Source organism: Strigops habroptila, chromosome Z (assembly GCF_004027225.2).
Source record: "Strigops habroptila isolate Jane chromosome Z, bStrHab1.2.pri, whole genome shotgun sequence".
NCBI lineage: Eukaryota > Metazoa > Chordata > Aves > Psittaciformes > Psittacidae > Strigops > Strigops habroptila.
The window spans coordinates 25,233,477-25,255,422 of NC_044302.2; the positions used below are offsets into that span (position 1 = coordinate 25,233,477).

Consider the following 21,946-nt stretch of genomic DNA (forward strand, 5'->3'; position numbering starts at 1 on the left):
ATATGGATGTCAGCTATGAGTGAATCTTAAGGTCAATTTATGTTTAAATTAGAGTCAAATAATCATTAAAATCATTTACAGAAGACATCTGGAAATGAAAACTGGATTGCATGAGAAAACTGTTCTCCTTTTCTTGGACTCAACATTCATACAGTTGCCATTCCTGTTACTTCTGAAGATTGCCTTTTGTAATGTAATGGAAGCTTTGTGCAAATATGACTTACTTCATAAAATTAGAGCTGTTAAACTGCCCCTTATTGTTTTGTGCTAATCTTAAGGAATTTACTATGTCCACACAGATTTTGCCCTCTGGTGCCCCATGGTCTGTTCTGTTATTGCTGTACTCCAAGCAGTTTGGCACCAATAATAATTGCAAATTCTGTGTTTGAAAGGGAAAATATATATATATAGACACATATATATACATACACACATGGAAATAGATATGTGTGCACATCATATATACATCAAATGTAATAAGAAATAAATATCACAGATGCTGGTAAACATGTTTTTAAAAGGAGTTTTTATTGTGCAGAATGTTATTTGAGGGTGGCCCAAAAGGACATTCAGAAAGAGATACTCAGTCTATACATAAATCCACTAAAACTAATAAAAGACATGCAAAAAATAATTTTCTAAAAGAAATCCCAGGGAAGTGAGAGGAGGGACTGTACAATAATTATTAATTTTCTTTTCAGGAATGCAGATTTGTTCCTATCCTTATGAGTATACAAATTTAAAATAAACTGTTCTTGTTCACTGTCTATTCTTACAGAAGAAGACATCAGATGAAATCATCAGATTATAAAAAAAAAAAGTATTAAGATGCTTATAGTGTAAGAGAAAATCCTAACATTCAGCAAGATCTGAACTGTTCTTTAGATTTGTTATTATTCAATATGATGAAGTATTTTGTCTTGATCTACATAAACAGAACCTGATGGATGCTGCTTGTCAGACTGAATTATTAAACTTGTAGCAGAAGGGAAAAATGGAAACTGATGGATATTTCCATCTTTTCTGCTTGTGATCAAAATGAGTATGTTTTGTGTATTTAAAATTAACATTACAAGAAAATCCGTTCAGCTGTACAGACTTGTCTGTTGGTACATGACTGGAAAAAAATCCCATTTAAAATGACACTTTCGTGTTGAATTACAGCCATTTCAGTGTGACTACTATGCAATCTTATTCTGTTTATCAGTGTAAAATGTTTTTCTAGCTTATCAAAAATCGTATTTTCCTTTTTCTGGTTCATTTATCAACAGAAATAACAGATAAGCTGAACTGAAAACAAAATCTGTGTCCATTGGTTAAACGTTAGAAAACAGTGATTTCGTTTTATAGAGAGAGATCACCTGCATATACTCCTGTTGTACTTGATTTGCAGTTTATGCCTTATCTATGTATGTAAACACTTGCTCAAAAATAAGGAACTGCCACGGGTGTCTATATTAAGCCAAAATATCTTATGAGGAAGTATATTACAATACATGTCAGCATCACATATTATGATCCACATGTTCTACAGCTGGGAGTTGTGGAATGACAGAAACACTGGAAACCCACCGAAGATAGGAGTGATGTTTCAATATGTTTTTTGTCAATTGATACGTCATCACGTTTGAAACCATATACTAATCTCCTTAAGTTTCTTGTGGAACAACAGCATACACGTACAATCAGTTTTGTTTGTACCAACATGAAGCAACGATAACTTAAACTCCTATTCACCCAGGGAGAGCCAGAGTCAATAAAAAGTCCTCATTCTGGGAGAACCAGGAGTGGTTAGGACTTAGTGAAGTGGTCTGTTTACAAAACGCTAGGTGAGGGTTCCCTTGGAAAACTGCATTAAAACCTATTCTGTTTTTAATGTGGCTTGGAAAGCTGTCTTCTGAAGCTCTGCTTTATCTTTGCAAATGCAATGAGATGACTTTTCAAAAGAGTCCCAGCAGAACAAAACCTGAAGAACAGAACCCATTTAACTGCCCCCTTTCCAACTTTGCTATGGCTCTCTAAATAGCCCAGAAGAGATAAATCGAAGCCTGAACTGTAACCTTACACTTATATACTTGTTAAATGATTTTTTTACAGTCTGTTATTGCTAGAAATTGAATTGCTTTTAAACTAATGTTGTCTGGCGGGCAAAAGTGAGTGAAACTGCAAAGCCTGGAGGAACACTAATTACTTGTTTTAATTAGTAGCAACTTTCACTAGAGTATAATCTCCCTACAGGCCGCTTTTCGGCAGGTGTGGGAAAAAAGAAAAGGGAGACAAAAAGATGTAGAAACAAACCAATAATCTATTATTTGCCCCTAAATGAGAGCTGTGCTCTTATCCCGGTGCAGGCACAGGGTTTAGCACGAGCGGCTTGCCTGTGGGGAGCGGGGCCTACAACTCAGGCTGCTCAGCCGCACAATGCAGCCCCTTATTTTACGCTGCTACATCGTAAAGTGGTCCTTTTGTTGCATTTCCCCCTTTTAAAGGGCTTTAATCCCTTCCTTTTCAGCTGGGTCTGCAGTGAATTCCTCAGGGACATCCCCACTCCCCGCACAGACCGCAAAGCCCCACTCGAGAAGTGCCTGTGCAGCTTTCAGCCTTTTTAAGACTTTTATTCTAATTTTCCCCTCTGACAATTTCTGGTGGACATTAAATCACACTTTTCATTCCCCTTGCCACGGGGGGAGCCCCCTTGATGACAGAGAGAAATTCCTTCGCCTATGACACCATTTTGCTGCCGAGAGGCACCTCCCCGGCCTGGAAATCAAACATGGCTTCCAGCGGATGGACAGTGCTGAAGGTCACAGGCTGAGGAACCAGCAAGCTAAGGGGAGTTCAGCTTCCAACAGCAATTAAGTCATTTGAGAAACCTTTCTCGTTTACCGAGAAGTGGATTTACGACCGCTTTTAAGGCCTGAAAGAGCTTGAATACAGATGTTCCTCATTGAGAGCACGCGGGCTTGCATGGCTGCGTGGCTGACCCAGATGATGATTATTTTTGTTAATAGCAGGTGACATAAATTTCAAGGCAGAAGAAAAGAAAGAGTACATCTGTTTTCATTATTGCTGTAAAAAGGGCTAGAAAAAACACTAATATCTTAGTTAAACATTGTCTGAGGTAGCAAGATTATGCTAAAGCCTATTGGAAATGTAAATATATGCTGGATATATAGAAATCAATATAATGACCCTTTTCATTTCATTACTTTTGAGAAAAAAAAGAGAATGTCCTCATCACTGATTTACGTTATATTGAGCAGACTGAGCTTCTTGAAAAAAATGACATCTTCAGAGCATGAATTTGGGTGTTACTAAACTGTAGAGCTGTGCCAACTGCTGTCCCGTGTCTGGAGAAGACACCTTTGAAATCAGGACTATTTAGTCTATAGTTTATTTTCCCTCTTAAAAAAAATGCAGAAACTTTACAGGTAACGGATAAACATTTCTCAACTAAATGTGAGTATTTACGTGTCAACACTTGTGAACTGGAATTTGAGGATAACACAGGAAAATGTTCTCCAGTGATGAATATACTTTTAAATACACATTTAAAATATGTGTGTATAAATACGCACATATATGTGCACATGCATGCATGCTCTTGGGACATTGTAGAAATCGGTCTATAATGTCAAATTTGTTGACATGCATCATGACACGAATCTGTTGGTGGAAGAGAGAGAACACAGGAAGCATCTGTTTCCAGAAACACAGGTTACAGATCCTGGAGTGACAGCTGCCACCTTTTGATCAAAGTATTCATATTTTGGGTTTACTTAATCTGATGCAATGATACGGGGGGGGGGGGGGGAAGAAAAAAGAGAAACATTTTTAACTGCTGGTTTTCATTTGGTTTGGATTCTGCCTTACAAAGTTGCAAAACCTGTACTTTAGCGTCTTTATGTGAAAATGTTTTGCAGCATTATCCTTTTGCTATGTTTTGTCATGTATAGGCAGGATTGCCACATTTCGTCATATATTCCAAAAAGCAACTTGTAGTGTATTTCAGCAATGAAAGCAAATAACTGCTTTTTTAAAACAACAAAAAGAAAAACCCCAAACAACAAAACTCTCCATGCCCAGAAGCAAAAATCCGCACAAGCTAGGGGAAAAAATCAAACGGGCAAAACGCAGAAAACACCAAGGGAAAGGTCTGGACAGTATCACACAATGGATTCTTAATCGTGGCATCTTTGCCTAAGACGGAAGAGTGCCATTCCTCAATAAATAATCTTTTTACCGCCTGGGGAAAAAAGAGAGGTACAAGTTGCAAGATATTCACTGAGCAAATTAAAGCAGCTCCCTTGTCAACGAGCATCCACATAACCAGCCCGAGTCCTTTATAAGAGATGAGAGGCAGCTGTGGATAATAAGAAAAGGAAAATTACAAACGCTGCAAAAGGAAGAAAAATTACTATTCGGATTTCTTTGCACCGACTCCTTGGAGGGCTGGGGCCGGGACGGTTTTTCGGTGGGGTTTTTTGGTGTGTCTTATACCACGTTAGGCATGTGCTGGATTTCATTTTCTCTTTCTCTGCCTCCCTGTGCTGGCTCCAGCGAGCTGGTTGCCTGGAAGACGGAGAATAAGGGAAGGAGAGATTTGAATGAAAAAAGTAAACATTACCAACAAAGACTATAATTGAAAGGCGCTTTGTGAACAAGGGGTGTTGTCGGAGAGCAGAATGGGCGAGGGTGGGGCTGCCTGGGGCTCTTTGTCTCGGCGCACACTGGAGCTGCCTGTTGTGCTGCATTGTAGTAGGCAGGAATTTACCATCTCACAAGCAGGCTAATAGCTACCTCCACAAACAAATCGAACTATAAAGCTTAAATATTTATAGCTATTTATGACTCCATTTTAATAATTAGTGGCCACCTCCACTTTCAAGGCCTAGTTTTTTCTTTTTTCCTTTTCAGTCTCTCTCCCCCCCCCTTTTTTTACCTTTTTTTTTTTTACTTTTTTTTTTCTTTCTTTTTTTAATGGACTGTACTAATTGCTTGTTAGGCTGCAGAACACTTCTGAAGCTGTTCTGTGGATGCTCTGCCACCCAGAAATGACTGAGGAAAAATAGCTCTACAGCAGTTATTTGCAGTATTTACAATCCAGCAGTGATTTAGAACCACAGTTTCTACTTGGACGGTTAGAAGTATTTTCCTTTTTCGTTTAGATTTCCCACAAAATTGGTTTTAATCGTAAATTTGGTGTCACCTGATGCGCACAGAACAGAAACAGGGAAAATACAAATCCGAAAAGTGAGGCTTAGAGTGCACATGGTTACTGCTGACTAAATACTTGGCTGTGTCTGAAGCCATTAGTGCAAAGAAGTACAGTGGAACCTGGTGCATAATATCTAACCATCCTAACACTAAATGATATTAAATGAAGCTTGGAAATAATATCAGGAATAACTTTCATTGCATCATTTTTGATCTAATCTATATACCTATATGATCTACGCAGAGATTTTCGTACAGTGCATACCTACAGAGTCTCCTTGATTGCATAACCTGAAGCTGCCACTTGAATTTTTATTAAATTTCATTATATTTTAAGCTATTACATGTATATCAATACAATTAAGCCAATGAAAACTTACAGTATAACAGGTAAAGCAAAACGCACTCTAAAAAATCTCCTGGAAAAACCTCGCTTTATGTTTTGAAACTGTTTACCAAGTCTGGCTCCCCTGTCACAATACTCTTCTGTTTGCTCAGGTGTCAAGGCATAGTTTTGTTTCCTGGCTTTCGTACTGCTGTGGTGAAAGCATTAATAGGATTTTTTGTTAACACATGCTCTTTTTTACCATAATGCCTTCATAACTCTGGGGTAAATCTCATAGCTCAAAATCAGTCCTTAAGAAAACAGGAGATTGGTTAAAAGGATGCAAGGAAGTTTTCAGTTCATGAAAAGCTTCACTTTTGGACATTTCTTTTTGTCTGTACCTTTTTAAAGGGTCTTCTCTTTTATTTGCACCCTTTTTGAGGATCTTGTCTAATTCTTCTTGTAGGAAACAGAAAGATCCCAAGTCGCTTTATTGGGATTTGAATAAGCTAACAAATCCCCTCTCTCTTCTCTATACAGCAGCTACATCTCAAGAAAAGTTGTGATAACTACCCTGTGAGATCAGAACACAGATCTGTAGTTGCAAGCAAAATCACTCAGTGTGGAGCTGTGGATTTGCCTTGTACGTGTACTGCAAGAAGGTATTATTACATACATACTTAACCAGTTATGAGACATTGACAAGGCCTATATAACACATTTGTGTAAAAGCTCACGTGATTTTTTTAGTTATCTTTTGGAAGTTAATATCAAGCGAAAGTCAGTTCTAAATGGAAAGGCAATACAAACAAAAACCAAAATTTGTTCCATAAAGTCTACTCATATTATGACAATCTGGATGTCCTTCTAGAAGTTATGTAAAACTATAGACAGAAGGATTTACTGTGTGAAGGTTGTAGCCTCTGCTATGCCTGAAATTAGAGACCATGTTGATAATGGTCCATTTACAAAGGCATAGTACATTATTTAAGATGCTTGAGTTGTTTCTTATCCCCTGCTGTATGAATGCCAATATTTCCTCAAACGACAGTAAAATAATTACCCTCCACGTGAAGGTTTGTACCACCTGTGATGTCTTTTTCTTATCTGCCAAAGTTTCTTTCCTGTTACTATCAGGACCTGCAAAATCCAGAGACCAACAACAGCTAAATTATTTGAGAGGTAGCTGGATCCAATACTTATCAATCATTGGGACAGGCTTTAATTATAAAGTATTTGACTAAAGTTAGTTGCTGATCAAATCTGTCATAATGATTGATACAAATTGTAGTCCACTCACTCAGAGACAGCTATTGGGGTCATTAGGACTCTGGAGACTACTACCTTGCAAAAGCATAACATAGAATTCAGGCTGTGAAAAGTAATATCCTTCAGGTTTGCTTCTCTTGAATCTGGAGCCTTTGAGAATTAAAAATTGCATGTTTCATTTATGGTGGCCCTGGAGAAATGGTGGCCTCACAAGTCTCTCATGGCGTTCAGGTAGTATGAGTACCCTACATATTAAGACTTTTTGGTTTGGAAGGTGAAACAAGAAGATAAAACTAACTACAAAGTTCATGAGCTGGTAGCTGGTAGCTCTATATACAAAGTCTGTACAAAGTCTGGAAACATTGGGGGTGCCAAGAACCACAGATTCTACCCCTCACAAACTAAATGCTGAGAAAACCCTCATCACAATGAACAAGCATGAACCACACATAAAGAACATATATTTGGGGATGTGATGTTTTGAGCTCAGAGGAAGAAGCAGCCTTTTCCACTGCAGGAAGTTATTCCAAAACCCTTACCTTTGTAAAGAGAAGACAGATTACCCTATTAGCAGCGGAGCTAATTGAGCTTGGTTTCTTAAGAAGTTTGATTAGTTCTTATACCACAAGAATTAACCATACACACCCCTATTCCTGGAGTGAGATGATGACTTTAGGAGATAATTCTCACCTACTTATCAGCTTCGCCACAAGAACATCACAGTGAGTTTCGAGCAGTGAGAGCAGTGGTCCTGGACATACGTATTAACAGGGCAGCCACAGTCCAATAGCACTGTTAACTGATAATCTTGTACTATAGGTATAAACTGGGTCTGTCTTCTGTATGCAGTTGCTAGTTTTCAGGAAATCTGCAGGAACCGAGTTATTTTTTAATCTTTGTGAATGTGTGAAATTTCTCTGAAACCTGTTGAAACTGACCAACTGGTCAAAAATTACTAAGGGGGAGCTAACAGGCAGGCAGATGGACGACATAACCTTATTTCCCTGGAAACCAGTCTGTGTCTTCAAATCCCATCTCCTGCTGTAGTCGTTTCCTCACATGTGTAAAATGTGTCTGTGGGTGACTTTTGCAAGGTTTGACTAGGCGGTTTGGATGAGACATAGTAAAACATTTTCAGTGACTAGTAAGAAAATTAATTCTCTCACTCTGAATGATTACCCGTTGAATGATGCTTCAAGCATATCTGCAGATGGTAGCTTCTTCCTACTAAATACAGCAGAGATTTTTGACTTAACTAGTTATCTTGGAACAAGAGGCTTGTCTTTTACCTTTTGCTCACCCACCTCCTTCACTTTTGATCAGTATTAAACCCATTTACCTGCCTGTCAGCTTGTTAAGCGCAAGTTTACATCTATACTCCTGCATTTATCTGTATCTACAGCCCTTATGAACACAATGATTTCATAGAACTGATTTGTAAAAAAAGACCACCTTACTCTCTCTCCAAGATCAATATTTGTCATAAGGCTTATGAGAGATCAGCCAACTGCTCAGCTAGATCTCCTGAAGGAACAGACAGCTCTTTCTTTTTCTGTAAAACAATTCCCATGCAGATCTAAGTGTAGTGAACTGTGCATATAAAATTACATTTTTTTTTTTTTTCCTGCAGTTTTCGGTTGCAGGCTTATGGGGGCTGAGATTGCTTCTAACAGATTCCTCCTCCTCTTTAAAACCTAAAATATTGTGTATTGGCTGCCATAAAGGAGCCTGTATCCTGCATAAGGTTATTAGGTCTGGTGGTATCATGTGAAACAAAATAGTAGAGATTTTGTGCTTCTATTCAGCTGGAAATACTGTCTTGCCAGGAAATGCCCATTTTGTGATTATCTGAAACATCCATTTCCAGTATCATTTGAAAAGAATAACAGGACAGAAAAGCAGCATGAGGATGAAAAAGAAATTCTTCCTAATTTAACTGGACACTAAAAACTTTGTCTATAGCTAGTAATTCCAGGTTATTACTACTCTTTGGAAATGGAATGGAGTGTTATACAGGGATGTTTTACTGCTGGAAGGTACCCCACTGAACCTAGTGAGAAGTGAGAAGAGGATTTGGCTCAGAGGCTTTTGTGAGCTCTAGTTAAGAAGTGAGTGATAAAAACGATGAGTTCATTTTAAAAGTGAACTTGAAAATATTCTACAGAGGTGTAATATTCACACGCTGGAGTAAATATCACAAAGCATCTTTTGCTTCTGAAACCTAACTGCTGTCATAATGACCATCTGCTGGCTGTAGGTTTCTAACATTCCCTGACCTATGACATTTATGACAAATTACGCACCGAAGTGCTAGAGACGGCTTGTTAAAATGAAGCCTGAGGCCCACAAGTTCTCAACCCCTTTTGTCTTTAAAAGCATGGGTTAAATGGGAACAAGAAGTAGTTTGGACAGAAAACAGACATGGCAATGGCTAAAAGGAAATGAAATCCTAATCCTCTAACCCTTTGACTTTTGCAGCTTGCTGCACAGCAATGTGCTTTCAACCATTAAACTAACTTAACCTTCTGAAGAGCCAAATCAGTTCAAATTGACTGAAAATTTGCACATCACCACACAAGCCTTGATTGATTCCTATTTGAAAATTGTATGGAAGACAACCATTTAATGTAATATTTTAAACCAATAAAATATGTTTCACAGTCATCTCCAGTGCACAGCATAATTAGTGTCATATAAAAGCAGTGTGAAGAAACCCTTTTCAAAGTCACAAACTTAGTCTTGCTGGAAAACACACTGATGTCAGTTAGATTTAGACAGACTTCTGGGGTTTCTTCAGGGCTAGCTACTATGTACAGGAGTTTAAAAAATATTTTCATTCTTTTTAACTCTTCCTTTGCTGCATTTACCAGCTCATCCTGTTGTGTTGCTTCTGGGTTTTTAGCTTAAAGACATCAGAAACTCAATACTTGTTTCTTTTACATGAAACAGTTGAATTATGGACCTTATTTAAATGGAAAAAAAATCATATTTTAAAGCAAAAAAGGAAAATTTTAATATTTTATCTAATCCATCCTCTCTCTCTTGTCTCTCAAATTCTAACAAATGCTACAAAATAACTATCATAAACCCAGTGGAAAAAAAATCTACATGTTATATTTGTAACACCAATACACTATGCACTAAAATGTCAAAAGAGTAAAGTAGCACATACGGATAGTTTGAAACAAACACCTGTTGAAGCTTCTGTATAAAATTAATTTTTTTTTAATCCAAAATCCTGATTGAATACGCAAAAAAAAAAAATCTCAAAATCAATAGTATTCCAAAGTTTCTGATAAACACATAAAAAAAATATCTTGACTAGGAGGACCTCCAGGATTAGGTTTCTAAAACTTCTGTACATTTCCACATACTTTTAAAAAAGACCTTTTGGTACTGTATTCCATGATCTTTATGTTAGGTAATGACCAGTGAAAACAAAGTAGGCATTACGCTATAATGTTACATGATGACGCGATGGTATTTGGTCAAACCACTGTAGCGTACACCATCAACCTCATAAGCAGAAACTCCTTGCCTTGTAAATTTGCTGCACAAAGTTAAAAAGAAACCCCTAAATATATAAAATTTAGCAAGAGTATTCATACAACTTAATCTTTTTACAGGCTTCTTTTACCTGCGTTTCTTTCCTCTTGCACTTGTGAGAAGGAGGCTTCAAAGTTTGGTACCTCTGTGGTATCTCTAGGAATTTGCAGGCTGCTGTGATTGACTTTGTCTTAGGCTATACCTAGCCCTTGACTTCTCCTTTCACAAAGTAATGCTGTCCTGAAATGAATGAAAAACACCAAACTGTCTATTCACATAAATGAGAGTTTATTTTTAGTCACTTGCCCACCAGAGAATCAACCAGGACTGTCAACTAAGCTAGTAAGGAAAAAATAAAAAGGTCATGCAAGGAAAAGGTGCCTATAAAAGGAGAAAGCAGAACATGGTAGATACATAAGAATCATAATTCAGGCAAGAGTTTAAGCAAGTATGAAAATCACTCTTTCTGCATTTTCAGATTAAAGGTTTTCTTTAAATTGGATATGTTCTTCATTTGTTTCTGTTAGAAAAACACCAGACATGATCTTCATCTCCATGAAGCCTTAGTTACCTCAATTTTCTGCCACACTGATTTACATGAAAGGAAATTCAGGAACATACATTTTAGCTAATGCCTGCTAAACTGTTACCTACAAAGACATATGGAATCTCTCACTGTAAATAAAGTAGCCTACATGTAAAATATCTCTAGGGTATTCTTATATGACTTTGAAAATGTAGATGAGACAGTAAATTATTTTCCTGTCTGACACAGGTTTATAAACTTTTCTTCAAATTTTCATTCCACATCAGCATAAAAGGCAGGCTTTCCAAAGTTTTCTTGTTTCTCTCTCCCAGAAAAAATAAAGAGGAAGAAAGAGAGGAGAAAAAGGAACTGCGATCAGGATAGCAGACAGCTCAGTGAGCTCAAACATTCACATAGGGAAGAGAAGATGCAGGTTTTGATCTCATACTGCCAGTTCTTACTTGCCAGCGCTCTGCTCCTTTGTTGAAATAATTAATTGTGTTGTAGCAGTAAGAAGACTTGACATAAACACAATCACAAGAACCAAGTGATAAACCTTAATTCTATAATTATTTATTTCTGCAAAATGGAATGACTCCGGCTGATGAGACTAAGACCTAGCCCCGCTTTGAACCTCTCAGGTACAACCATCAAGCTTGTCTCCCATATTGCCAAGTGAATATAGTCACCACCAGTCAAGAGTCCTGGTTCTGATCATGAAGTGTGCTAGGAGGCTGAGAAATATTTCGTATTCAATGTGCTGTATTCTTCCTTTCTTCTCCCCACTATTCCTTAGAGGTTTGGTTTTGATGAACTGAATTTTTTTAAATTAAACTCATAAGTCAGAAAAATACCTGTCTATGCTTATTCTTGGCTGTAAAGAAATTATCATATTTGGGTAATTCTGCGGTGGAGAGACTTCAAATATTAATGTTATTCTTAAATTCATCATAGAGCTTATCACATGCTTAGGGAGTAACATAAAGCAGTACTGCATGCTTATGGATGAAAAGCCTTAGTAATTTTCCCACCCCAAAAGTACATATGTATCTTATTTGACCTCATTTATTGTGCATGAAAAGTCATGAAACTACACCAGGAAGAGTATATCCATGCTCTGGTCAGGGCAAACACAGACAGACAACAAACAGTCAGACAGAAGATATCTTCTATGCCCACACTAGAGCTGATGTCAGCCTCATTATGCTACTGGGTCCTGTAGTCTTTTTCCATGGCCAAGAGCACATCATATCTAGCTTAATACAAACACTCCTTTTAACAATTTCAGTGTGTCTGTACATAGCACTTCTTTGATCTTCTAAGTAGTTCATTCGTATAGCCTTAGAGTTCCTCTCCTCTATTGTTCAAAAGACATCAAAATATGGATTTTAGTATCTCCATTTTCTGTGTCTCCTGAAAGGCATATCCAAGAGCCTTGATCCTCTCTGAAGTTTGTGCCTCAAAAAACTTCAGCACTCTGTAAAGCACCTTCAGTTCATTGCCCTAAATTAGAATAGTTTGAAGACACTGAAAAATGTGGGTCATTGATCATCTTTAGAAATTGCTTTCTTTATGAATCTATGTTTTCTGGGCTGTTCTAAATTATTTTGTCATGAACATATGTACAGAGTACACAATATTTTACATTTTGTTTTCTGTGTATTGCTTCAACATAAAAAGGACATGGAGCTGTTGGAGCGAGTCCCGAGGAGGGCCACGAGGAGGATAAGAGGGCTGGAGCACCTCCCGTATGAAGACAGGCTGAGAGTTGGGGCTCTTCAGCCTGGAGAAGAGAAGGCTGCATGGAGACCTCATAACAGCCTTCCAGTATCTGAAGGGGGTCTATAAGGATGCTGGGGAGGGACTCTTCCTTAGGGGCTGTAGTGGTAGGACAAGGGGTAATGGATTCAAACTTAAACAGGGGAAGTTTAGATTAGATATAAGGAGGAAGTTCTTTACAGTGAGGGTGGTGGAGCACTGGAATGGGTTGCCCAGGGAGGTTGTGGATGCTCCATCCCTGGCGGTGTTCAAGGCCAGGTTGGACAGAGCCTTGGACCACGTGGTTTAGTGCAAGGTGTCCCTGCCCATGGCAGGGGGGTTGGAACTAGATGATCTTAAGGTCCTTTCCAACTCTTACAATTCTATGATTCTATGATTCTATGACTATTGAACATACAAGCTTAAAAGTATGCAAGTCATGGAGGAAAAGATGAAACAACTTTCTATGTGAGCAATAGCCCTCCAACTATTGCGATTAGAATATTAATCATGAGTTATGCATCCCCATTCAAACTGAAAAAATATGTTATTACATTATGGTCATTCAAAATCCTCTATCAAAGAAAACTACGGACAGTAGCAACCATGATTTTGAATACCTCCCTGTTTGTCAAAATAAATGAATAATTTAAAATATTAATAAGCAGACATTTATGAAATTACATTCTCCCTAAACAAGTTAGAGAAGTTCCACTTGAGAAGTCACTGAAATCCACCTGGCTATATGAATAGCAGTCTGATTTTAACTTTGGAAACACTATTGTATGCTTTGTTAAAAATGATCTTTGTAGTTTGTTGTTTGCAAAGCAAATCTCATGATTTGAAGCTGTCATGTTTGTTGTTTGCAAAGCAAATCTCATGATTTGAAGCTGTCATGGCCTCTTCCCTCATATGTTTTTTGTAACCTACCAAAAACATCAAAGCAACCCTGTGACTAGGGTCCTGTCTACAAATAACAGCAGTAAAAGGCTTAGTTCAGATGTTATGTAGAGGTCATAGATACAAAAACTTTTTTCCATGTGGGTTTGAAGCTCTTTAATCAAATTGATGGGAGCAGGTTAGCCCTTCCTGTACCTAGTAGAATCCTTGGCCTCAAAGAGAATTCAACACAACCAAAGGTAGGACATGTTACAGCTATTGCCTTGGGCTTCTCCCAGGTGGAAGAGAACAGCCTTATTTTTTAGATTTGTGAGTCAGATTCTGCTACAGGAGGGCACTGAGACCAGAAAGCATGCCACAGTTTTCCTGCGCTACGCGTTTGATCTCATCTGTCCTACGGGTTTCTCCTGAAAGCTTTGCTGCTCTAGCCATGGCCTGTCTGTCTCAGAAACCTTTCTGCCAGCAGAGAGGTGCTTTGGTAAAATATTACTTCCGCAAAGCGTTTTACAGAAAGAATTTATCTGCTTGCTATGGTGAAGTTGGTAAGTTACAAGTTATGCCAAAGAGGGGACATCAAAGATGTGCTTTTATAAATACCATCTAAATGTAAATGGCAGACACAGCTCAGACTTTTCTCCTCAAAGCATTGATACTGTGACATTTTGGCCACACCACTGGCAGAGCTGGAAAAAAGTAGGGGTGACACAAGGTTGAATGCTTAAGCTATGGACTTCCTGATTTCTTTTTGAAAGAGAAGTTAGATAATCCATATTCTAAATGAAGTGGTGTTAAACCAACAATTTTGCCAGACCTAGCCCCCCACAACAACCTTTTAAATAACTTTGTAATGAACCATTCTGGGCAGTTCACTCTAAGAGACAAAATCTTGGATATGATCTATGAACATTATATAAAACCCTAAAAATTTGCAGCACAAAAATCCTGAAAAAAAGGCAGAGTATGTGGCTACCACATTATTCCAGTGATTTCAAGTAGTAGCTTATATGACTGGATAATGTTTTGCTATCACTAGAAAGAGATATTTAATGCAATTTACAGTATCCATACTTAGACTTATGGCTTAGCCAGGAGATGCCAGCATTGTTTACACTTAATGATAAAACCCCAGAGGAACTTCACGGATTCCCTCTTAATCTCCTTATCTCTGTAGAAAAAAATAAAAGGACCTTTTTCACCTTCTTCCAGCAATGATGATAAATTTACTGAAAATAGTGTAGACACGACAGCTATGAATAACTGATGTCAACATATGTTTCAAAATTGTATAGCTATCCTCATATATGAAGAACAAATACCCTATCATTTTTGTATTAAAAATAAAAAATATGTAGTGAACATAGGGAAAAGCTGTATGTCACAGAGATCTAAATTTATGCTCTAGTCAGATTGTGAAACCAGTCATTTCACAAAATGATTGAAAAGAGTAGAGACACATCACATTAGATGTTAGTTGCCAGTTATTTCAGGTTATTATTGAAGTAATATGCAAAACAATTTTCTTCATGCATATTAAAAAATATAGTTCTATATTTATTTTTTAAATTATCAGCAATAACTGTAGTTTTTGCAGAAGCAATGTTTACTTTTGCATTTAAGATGAGCCTGATACTGGTTCTTACATTTCTGTAGAGTGATTCCACCTCTCTCTATAATGGCAAAGAAGTTCTTCTAGTTCTTCTTACAATGATGCGCTCTGATGCAGCTAATCCATAGGAATGTGGCCGGACGCATTGACTTCACAGCTCACCTGCCCGAAGTGTAATTGGTTGTGTTTTATCAGCATTTTTGCTGTGGAGTTTGGGCTGTGAAATCTTCCTGCATTGTTCACAGTAAGCTGGCATATCTAATTTAAATCCTCTGGGGAACAATTCTGGATGGTAGTTACCTGGCCAGGGCCTCTAGCAGCTAAAGGCTTCTTGCCTTTAGGACTGGTTTGGATGGAGAAACTTGGTATTATGGAGGAGTCTGCAGAGGCATTAGGTCTGGAAAAGAGCTAGTCCCAGTGACAAACATAGTTAGTCCTAGGGACAAAAGCAGTTGTCTAAAGCAGATAACTGGTTCAATTGGGTTGGAGGAAAAAGCATAACACAGCAGACATCCACACCAGCTGGACAGCTAATGGTCACCCACAAAATAGATGTTACCTCAGTGTGCCACAGAGCTGTGTATTATACAGGATTCCTCCCAACTCCCTTGGTAGATAAAAAGTCCAGGTCCCATCACACAAGTATGATCTCACATCTGTGATATAGGTCTATATTTAGAACTACCATTGGTATGTTTTGCTGACATGATCTGTTGAGGATGTCTTGTTTTTTTCAAGGACCAGGATGAACTAAGACTTCCATGTTAAATTCAGATCCCTTTGTGTTTTCAGTATAGGTGGAAAGAAAGTAGCTGAAGTACTACATCTGTGCATCTCAAACGCGTGGAGCTAAGAATACAACCTGCGGAGACATTAGTGGCAACTGATACAAGGAAGGTATGGAAACAGAATTGCTATGGAAGTGCATAGCTTTTCTGAGAACTGGAAGAGTGTGGAGGTGTGGTGTCTGACTGAGGATGTGTGTGACACCAAGATCTTAAACTACTAAAATATGGGAAGTTCCCACTGGAAAGAGCATACTTACTCTTCCCTCTCCAAGTGGCTTAATGAAACGGACATTAAAAAAAACCCACATGAAAACTTTTTTGAGGGTTAGTAAAGCTGTACCAGGATTAAGACGGAAAAAATAATCTTCTGTACTGAGTAGTTTATTTGTGGTTCCCTAAAACAATCTTTTAGACAACTGTTTTAACAAATTAACAGAAAATTGAAATTACAAATCAGGCTTTCAAGCACTGAGGTGCCATACCACAGTGGAAAAAATATCATACCTAGACAGCTGTTTAGCCAGTATTCTTCAGATATCCCTAAGCCTAAAAAAAAAATCTATAAAAAATATTTAAGCACTTAGCTAATTTTCATATAGGTGAGAGGAGAGGACCTCTGGTTGCACTTGATGGTATTTGAGAACTATTCAACCAGAATGATACAAAATACGTTAAACAGTTACACACACACACACATGTTTATACATATATCTCAAAGTCCATTGTGATATGAAATTAAAAATAGACTGTTAGTGTAGTTAGGTATTACTTAGCACTTCAGATACAAGACTTCTGACCTTTTTCTATACAAAAGGCTATGCTAGTTTTCCAGGTAATAGGAGCCCAACTTTTTATGCCTATTATACTTCATTATCAGAAACAACAAAGTTTCATCATCATCTTCATCTTCAGGAATTTATTATGGAATACAGAGATGTTTGATGTTCCAATTCACTCATTAAAACACTAACCTGGTCAGCTAAAACCATCTAACAGATATTATGTATTTAGCTTACATGCATGTTGATGAACTCTAGATTTATTGTGTAATTCGTGGGCAGCAACAATATTTGGATAGTATAAAAATAATTAAAAATTCATATTAAAACATTAATATAGTCCCTATACTATTGAGCCATTCTGTCTTCTTTTTGAAAAATCTGATCAGTGGGTCTAAACTTTTCCCAAGGGCCTTTGCTTTCTTCTCTGCCTTATAGACAAGCTACCAGCTGCCTTCATTGCAATTTCCAGCCCATTACTTCTGAAGAGTAATGGCAATTACAGAGAGCACCAATAATGCCCTTGCTGTACTCTGGACTCTCAAACATTTGCTATTTTTCCTTTCTAATGTAGCTATGTAATTACTAAGGTACTTTGATTTTATGTTCCTGAACAAACTTTTAGTGGCTTCACTGAAAAAGTATAAGCTCTAATGCAAACATCCAGCACACAATATTTATTATTGTTACTTTTAAGACTGATAATATTTTGCATTGAACATTTTTTACATGACTGGGATCCACTAAGTACTTATAAAATGAGTGTAGGCATCACCAAGATGCCCCACTGCAATGATCAGATATGTGATTTAGAGAGAAAGTTCCATTTCTATGGTATAAATAAACGACAGATTAGGATAGGCAACCACCATCTCTAGTGCTCTGGGAATGCTCCAACAATAGCTTCATTTGTGCAGCTACACTGCTACACTAGAATTACCCTAACAATAGGGTATTCACTGCTGATAATCACAGAGTAACAATATGAAGATAAAAGCATTGCCCTGTAGGAGATGGTAAAGACAAATTAAGCTGGTGGGTCTGGCACTATTAGGATCTACTGGCACATCTCCCCACATGGCAATGCTGCACATCAGTAGTTCCAGCGTGGAAAGAGCTTCTACAGCTACAGCTGGGCTGAACTTTTCCGATAGTGAAAAGTTTCATCACAGAAATGGCAATTCATCAAAGATGGAGTGTTTCAGAGCAGGACATAAGCTTGAATGCATTTATAAAGCTTCACCTGTCTCCACCTAATTGTGTCTGTCTCCACCCAAATCCTGAAACAGGCAGTCCTCTGCAGTCAGTATGTGCTATCAGACTCACACATGGTTTTCTGTCAGGTCCTCAGCAACATTTGAACACCTTCCTGTGCAACTGCAGAGTAGGCAATAAACTACCCCGGTGGGCCTCTGGAAGAATGAAAGGCCTGATAACCTCAGCTCCTTTCGATCTTAGCCCATTTCCTGGTCCTTTGTCGGGGATATGGAAGACTAAACCCGAGCTAGAAATACTTCATGCTTTAGGTTCAGGCAAACCTAGCCTAGTTTTATTTCAAAGCTTTTCATGTTGGATATTTTGATTATTTTAAAACATAAAAAATACAAATAATCCTGAATTATTTTACTCCAGAAACTTTTAAGTATCTTCTAGAAGTTCTTTCTCCAGTGAATGTCAAATCTGAATTTTGAGACACTCAATCCATAACCCTCTTCAGTGCTGTGGGTGCATTGAAAAACCTAATTTTGCTTTTTGAAACATCATGCACTGCTACTTAAACTGCAAAGCTGTAAGTTTTAGTTCTCTATCTGAAAACACCTGTTCAAGGTAAAATTTTCTGACATATCTAGGTTGCCTGTGACACTGTGTTTTATAATTATTATTCTTACTCTTTGTAGAGTCAACAGCAACTGTTGAGATTATACAGCTGCAAACATTTTATAATAGAAATGAACTAAAGGTACTAATTGTATATAGCTACCTATTTAATACTTTTGCATCTGTACCTTATCTTTTCTTACCTTATGTATTCTTAAATACAAACACAACATACTCCATTCTTTATTCTATCAGATTTGACCCAATATACCAGCTATGTTTAAAATTACATGACATCAACAGTTTTACTATAATTGCATCACTTATTACTTTACTTAATTTTAACCATTTTGGCTGAAATCTTCCAGATGCATTCTTTGCCTCAGAATATTTTCATATAAAGGGCTAGCCAAAGGAATATGGCTAATGAGGTTGGGGAACATATGTATTTTTTGTATTGTTAGTGTTGTCTGGCAATATTTTTTCTGAGAACCACTGATGCCTTGGAGCATGAGGTGGGACTTGTGAGCCAGTGAGATTGAAGATCAGTTGATGGGAGAGAAGAAAATGCTGAGATCTAGAGAGAGAAGGGGTGGCAGAGATGGGATGGGTGAGTGGCCAAAAGCAGGTTAAAACACGTTCAGGTGAATAAACATGAACAGAAGGAGGAGAGATTGGAGGGAACAACAGGTTATGGCTGACGGAGGAGAGCTGGTGCAACATCATATGAGAGGGAATTGAAACTCATTAAGAAAATGGTTTGGGGTTAGAGTGAGACCTGGATTCAGATGGAGAGCTCAAGGCAAAGAGGATGCTACACAGGTGGAAAAGTGGAGATTAGAATGAAAACAAGGGATAAGAAAGAGATGGGATAACTTGGAAGTGAAAAGGTGGACAGCATTGTATCTGTCCCTCAAAGAGACTGTAAAACTACTTCAGCAGTGTTGCAACCCTTGCCGTTCTGTTTATGTAATCATGTTAGTAATCATGTACTGTTGCTGTCTGTTATTCTGTCAGCAAAAGGTATGGGTCTCTGAGCTTTAAAACTTCCTTTCCCATTACTGAAATATAAAGACATGTGAAACCACAAGCATAAACAGAATTTCTAGGTTTTCAGTTTCCTTTTTTAAATGTCTAAAAAAATTAATAAAGGAAGACCCACCAAAAATATTCTGATTGCAAAGTCATGCATGGAGAAGTTAGCAAATATCAAAATTAAGGTTGTTTATGCAATTGTAATTCACTTGCCCAGTAAACATATATTATGGTGCAATTTTCACTTGTAAAATTACGTATTCCACCCCTCCTTTTTTTTTTTTTTTTTTCTCCAGAGGACTGTAGTTTTGTTATTAGATGAAGGAATATTCTCCCAGTATGAATCAAGGTGTTGTGTTGACAGAAGCTCCCATCATTAACTAGTCCTCATTTATCCTGTTGTAAAAGTGTGAAGGCTTGCATGAATAAGGTAGAAGACACTATCAATTATACTACTCATGAATACAAAAAGCATTATAGACATAGTTGTAGTGTTTCAAGCAATTGCACAACTGCATATTTCTAAGAAGAAGGTCTGGTTTTCGTATGTTTCTTTAAACAGGTGCCCTGCATGAATTGGTTTGGCAGTATCATTGAAAATTCCTTGCCACCCCAAGAACATGGAAAAGTTATTTTTTCTTCATCTTCGAGACAGAAAAATTGAACTTGCTTATGACACCTGATCAATTTCTAGCATGGAGAGGAGAGCTAGGAAGGATAAGGAAGGTTCACAGACTGTGGATAGAAAAAAGGAGCCCCTGTGAAGGGTTTGTGGGATGATAACTAACACATTAAAAATTGCTTATAGGGAAACTGCAGCAATTACGAAGATGCTATGGCATAATTCACATCCTCTGGAAGCCAAAAAGACATACTAGGCCTATGATAGGTTTCTAGTCAGTCTACTAGGCTATCTGAGATTTCTAGTGAGCCATGTGATAACTTACGATAGGTCAGTTTTGGAACATTATTTCAGCAGAAAATGTGATTTTGAAGGACAATGGTCCCTCTATATTCTGTATGGACTTAGAGAAAAAGCATATGTCAAACATGGCTTATAATCATGAACCCAGTAGTTTTCCTGTAGGTTAAGGAACTGCACATATGTTTGTATGTAGGTCACATCTATTGGTTCTTATTGTAATAGCATTCTTTCTGAAATTAATGAAAAATGCCATAAGTCAGTACTGATTCCGGGAGGAAAGGGGAAACTACCCCGATATTGCCATTTAACCTAAAATGCAGAACTAGAAGTTCTGTGAGCTGAGTGCATGTTATCACAGGCAAACATGTCACTTATCCCTGATTCCACTTTATCTTGCAAAAAAGACTATAACTTCCTCCTTCATCTTTCTTCACCGTCCTGATATTTTACAAAAAGTCTTCCTACAAACAGAGCAAAACCCAAATAATCTGCATACATATCCACAAGGTTCTATTATCAAAAGCTAAAATGTCTGTTCCTATAGCTCATGCTGGCAAAGTTAAAACAATACAACCCCCTTCCTCTTTCACAGTAATTAAAATGTTAATTTGCTAAGAAGTTTTGCATTTTTCTTAAAAGCTTTAAGTTTTAACATATAAATATCGGATTTTGAAAACCAGCAGCCTCACAGTGGGGTATGAAATCTGTGAGCCTGGATAATGCCTTTAAAACATTCAGAAGCAACAACAAAATACGTTTTTGAACATGCCAGAAGGAGTTAACTGTGATTAATTGCTTTTTGCTCCAGCTCATTTCACGATTAAGATTTCTGTCTCAAGAAATTGTCAGTATAAAACAATATATCAAAGTTTAAATATCAGTAATAAAACAGTACAGGAAGATATTCTGTGACTACTGAGAACTGAAAGCATTTTATTGAAAAAGGCCTTGTTTTATTTGGCAGCCATCCACGACCTCCTACTGTTGACAAAACTAGCAGCAATTCCTATTTGAAGTGTACCAGAAGATGATCCTCCTCAGCAGAAGCTGCTGCTTTAGAGCATTTACAGGATTTATCTCTAAATTAATATTTTCATTGAACACTCTCACTATACACCTTACATAATCTTTATAGCAAAACGCTAGAAGGATGTCCTGAGAATTGACTGCTGAAGTAATGCTGGAGATTTATAGCTCTCTGAAGTTGACATTTGTGACTGACCTACAGCACACCAGGGCTGCTATTTCCCTTTCCTGATTCATGGTAAGTGCAGCTGTCTCCAAATAAGCCTCCAGACCCCATTAATGCCCAGTTCATTCCCTCATGGTAAATATGCACATTTAGAGCTTCACTTTTTAATGCTCTGTTGCTGTTAAGTTGAACAGAAAATTAGGTTTTCTGTTTTTAACTCCTTTAAACATAAGCTTTTCAAGCACCAAGGTAGAGATGACTT

General features: G+C 37.6%; 1 long non-coding RNA gene across 1 annotated transcript in view; it reads left to right on the forward strand.

The window, feature by feature from the left end:
- Window positions 1-21,667, forward strand: part of LOC115619854 — a 31,106-nt gene extending 9,439 nt beyond the window's left edge. The window contains exons 3-4 of the long non-coding RNA XR_003995137.1: window positions 15,940-16,044; window positions 21,457-21,667. This is a non-coding gene — a long non-coding RNA (uncharacterized LOC115619854). The remainder of the gene's footprint in view (window positions 1-15,939; window positions 16,045-21,456) is intronic.
- The last annotated feature ends 279 nt before the right edge of the window (window positions 21,668-21,946 follow it).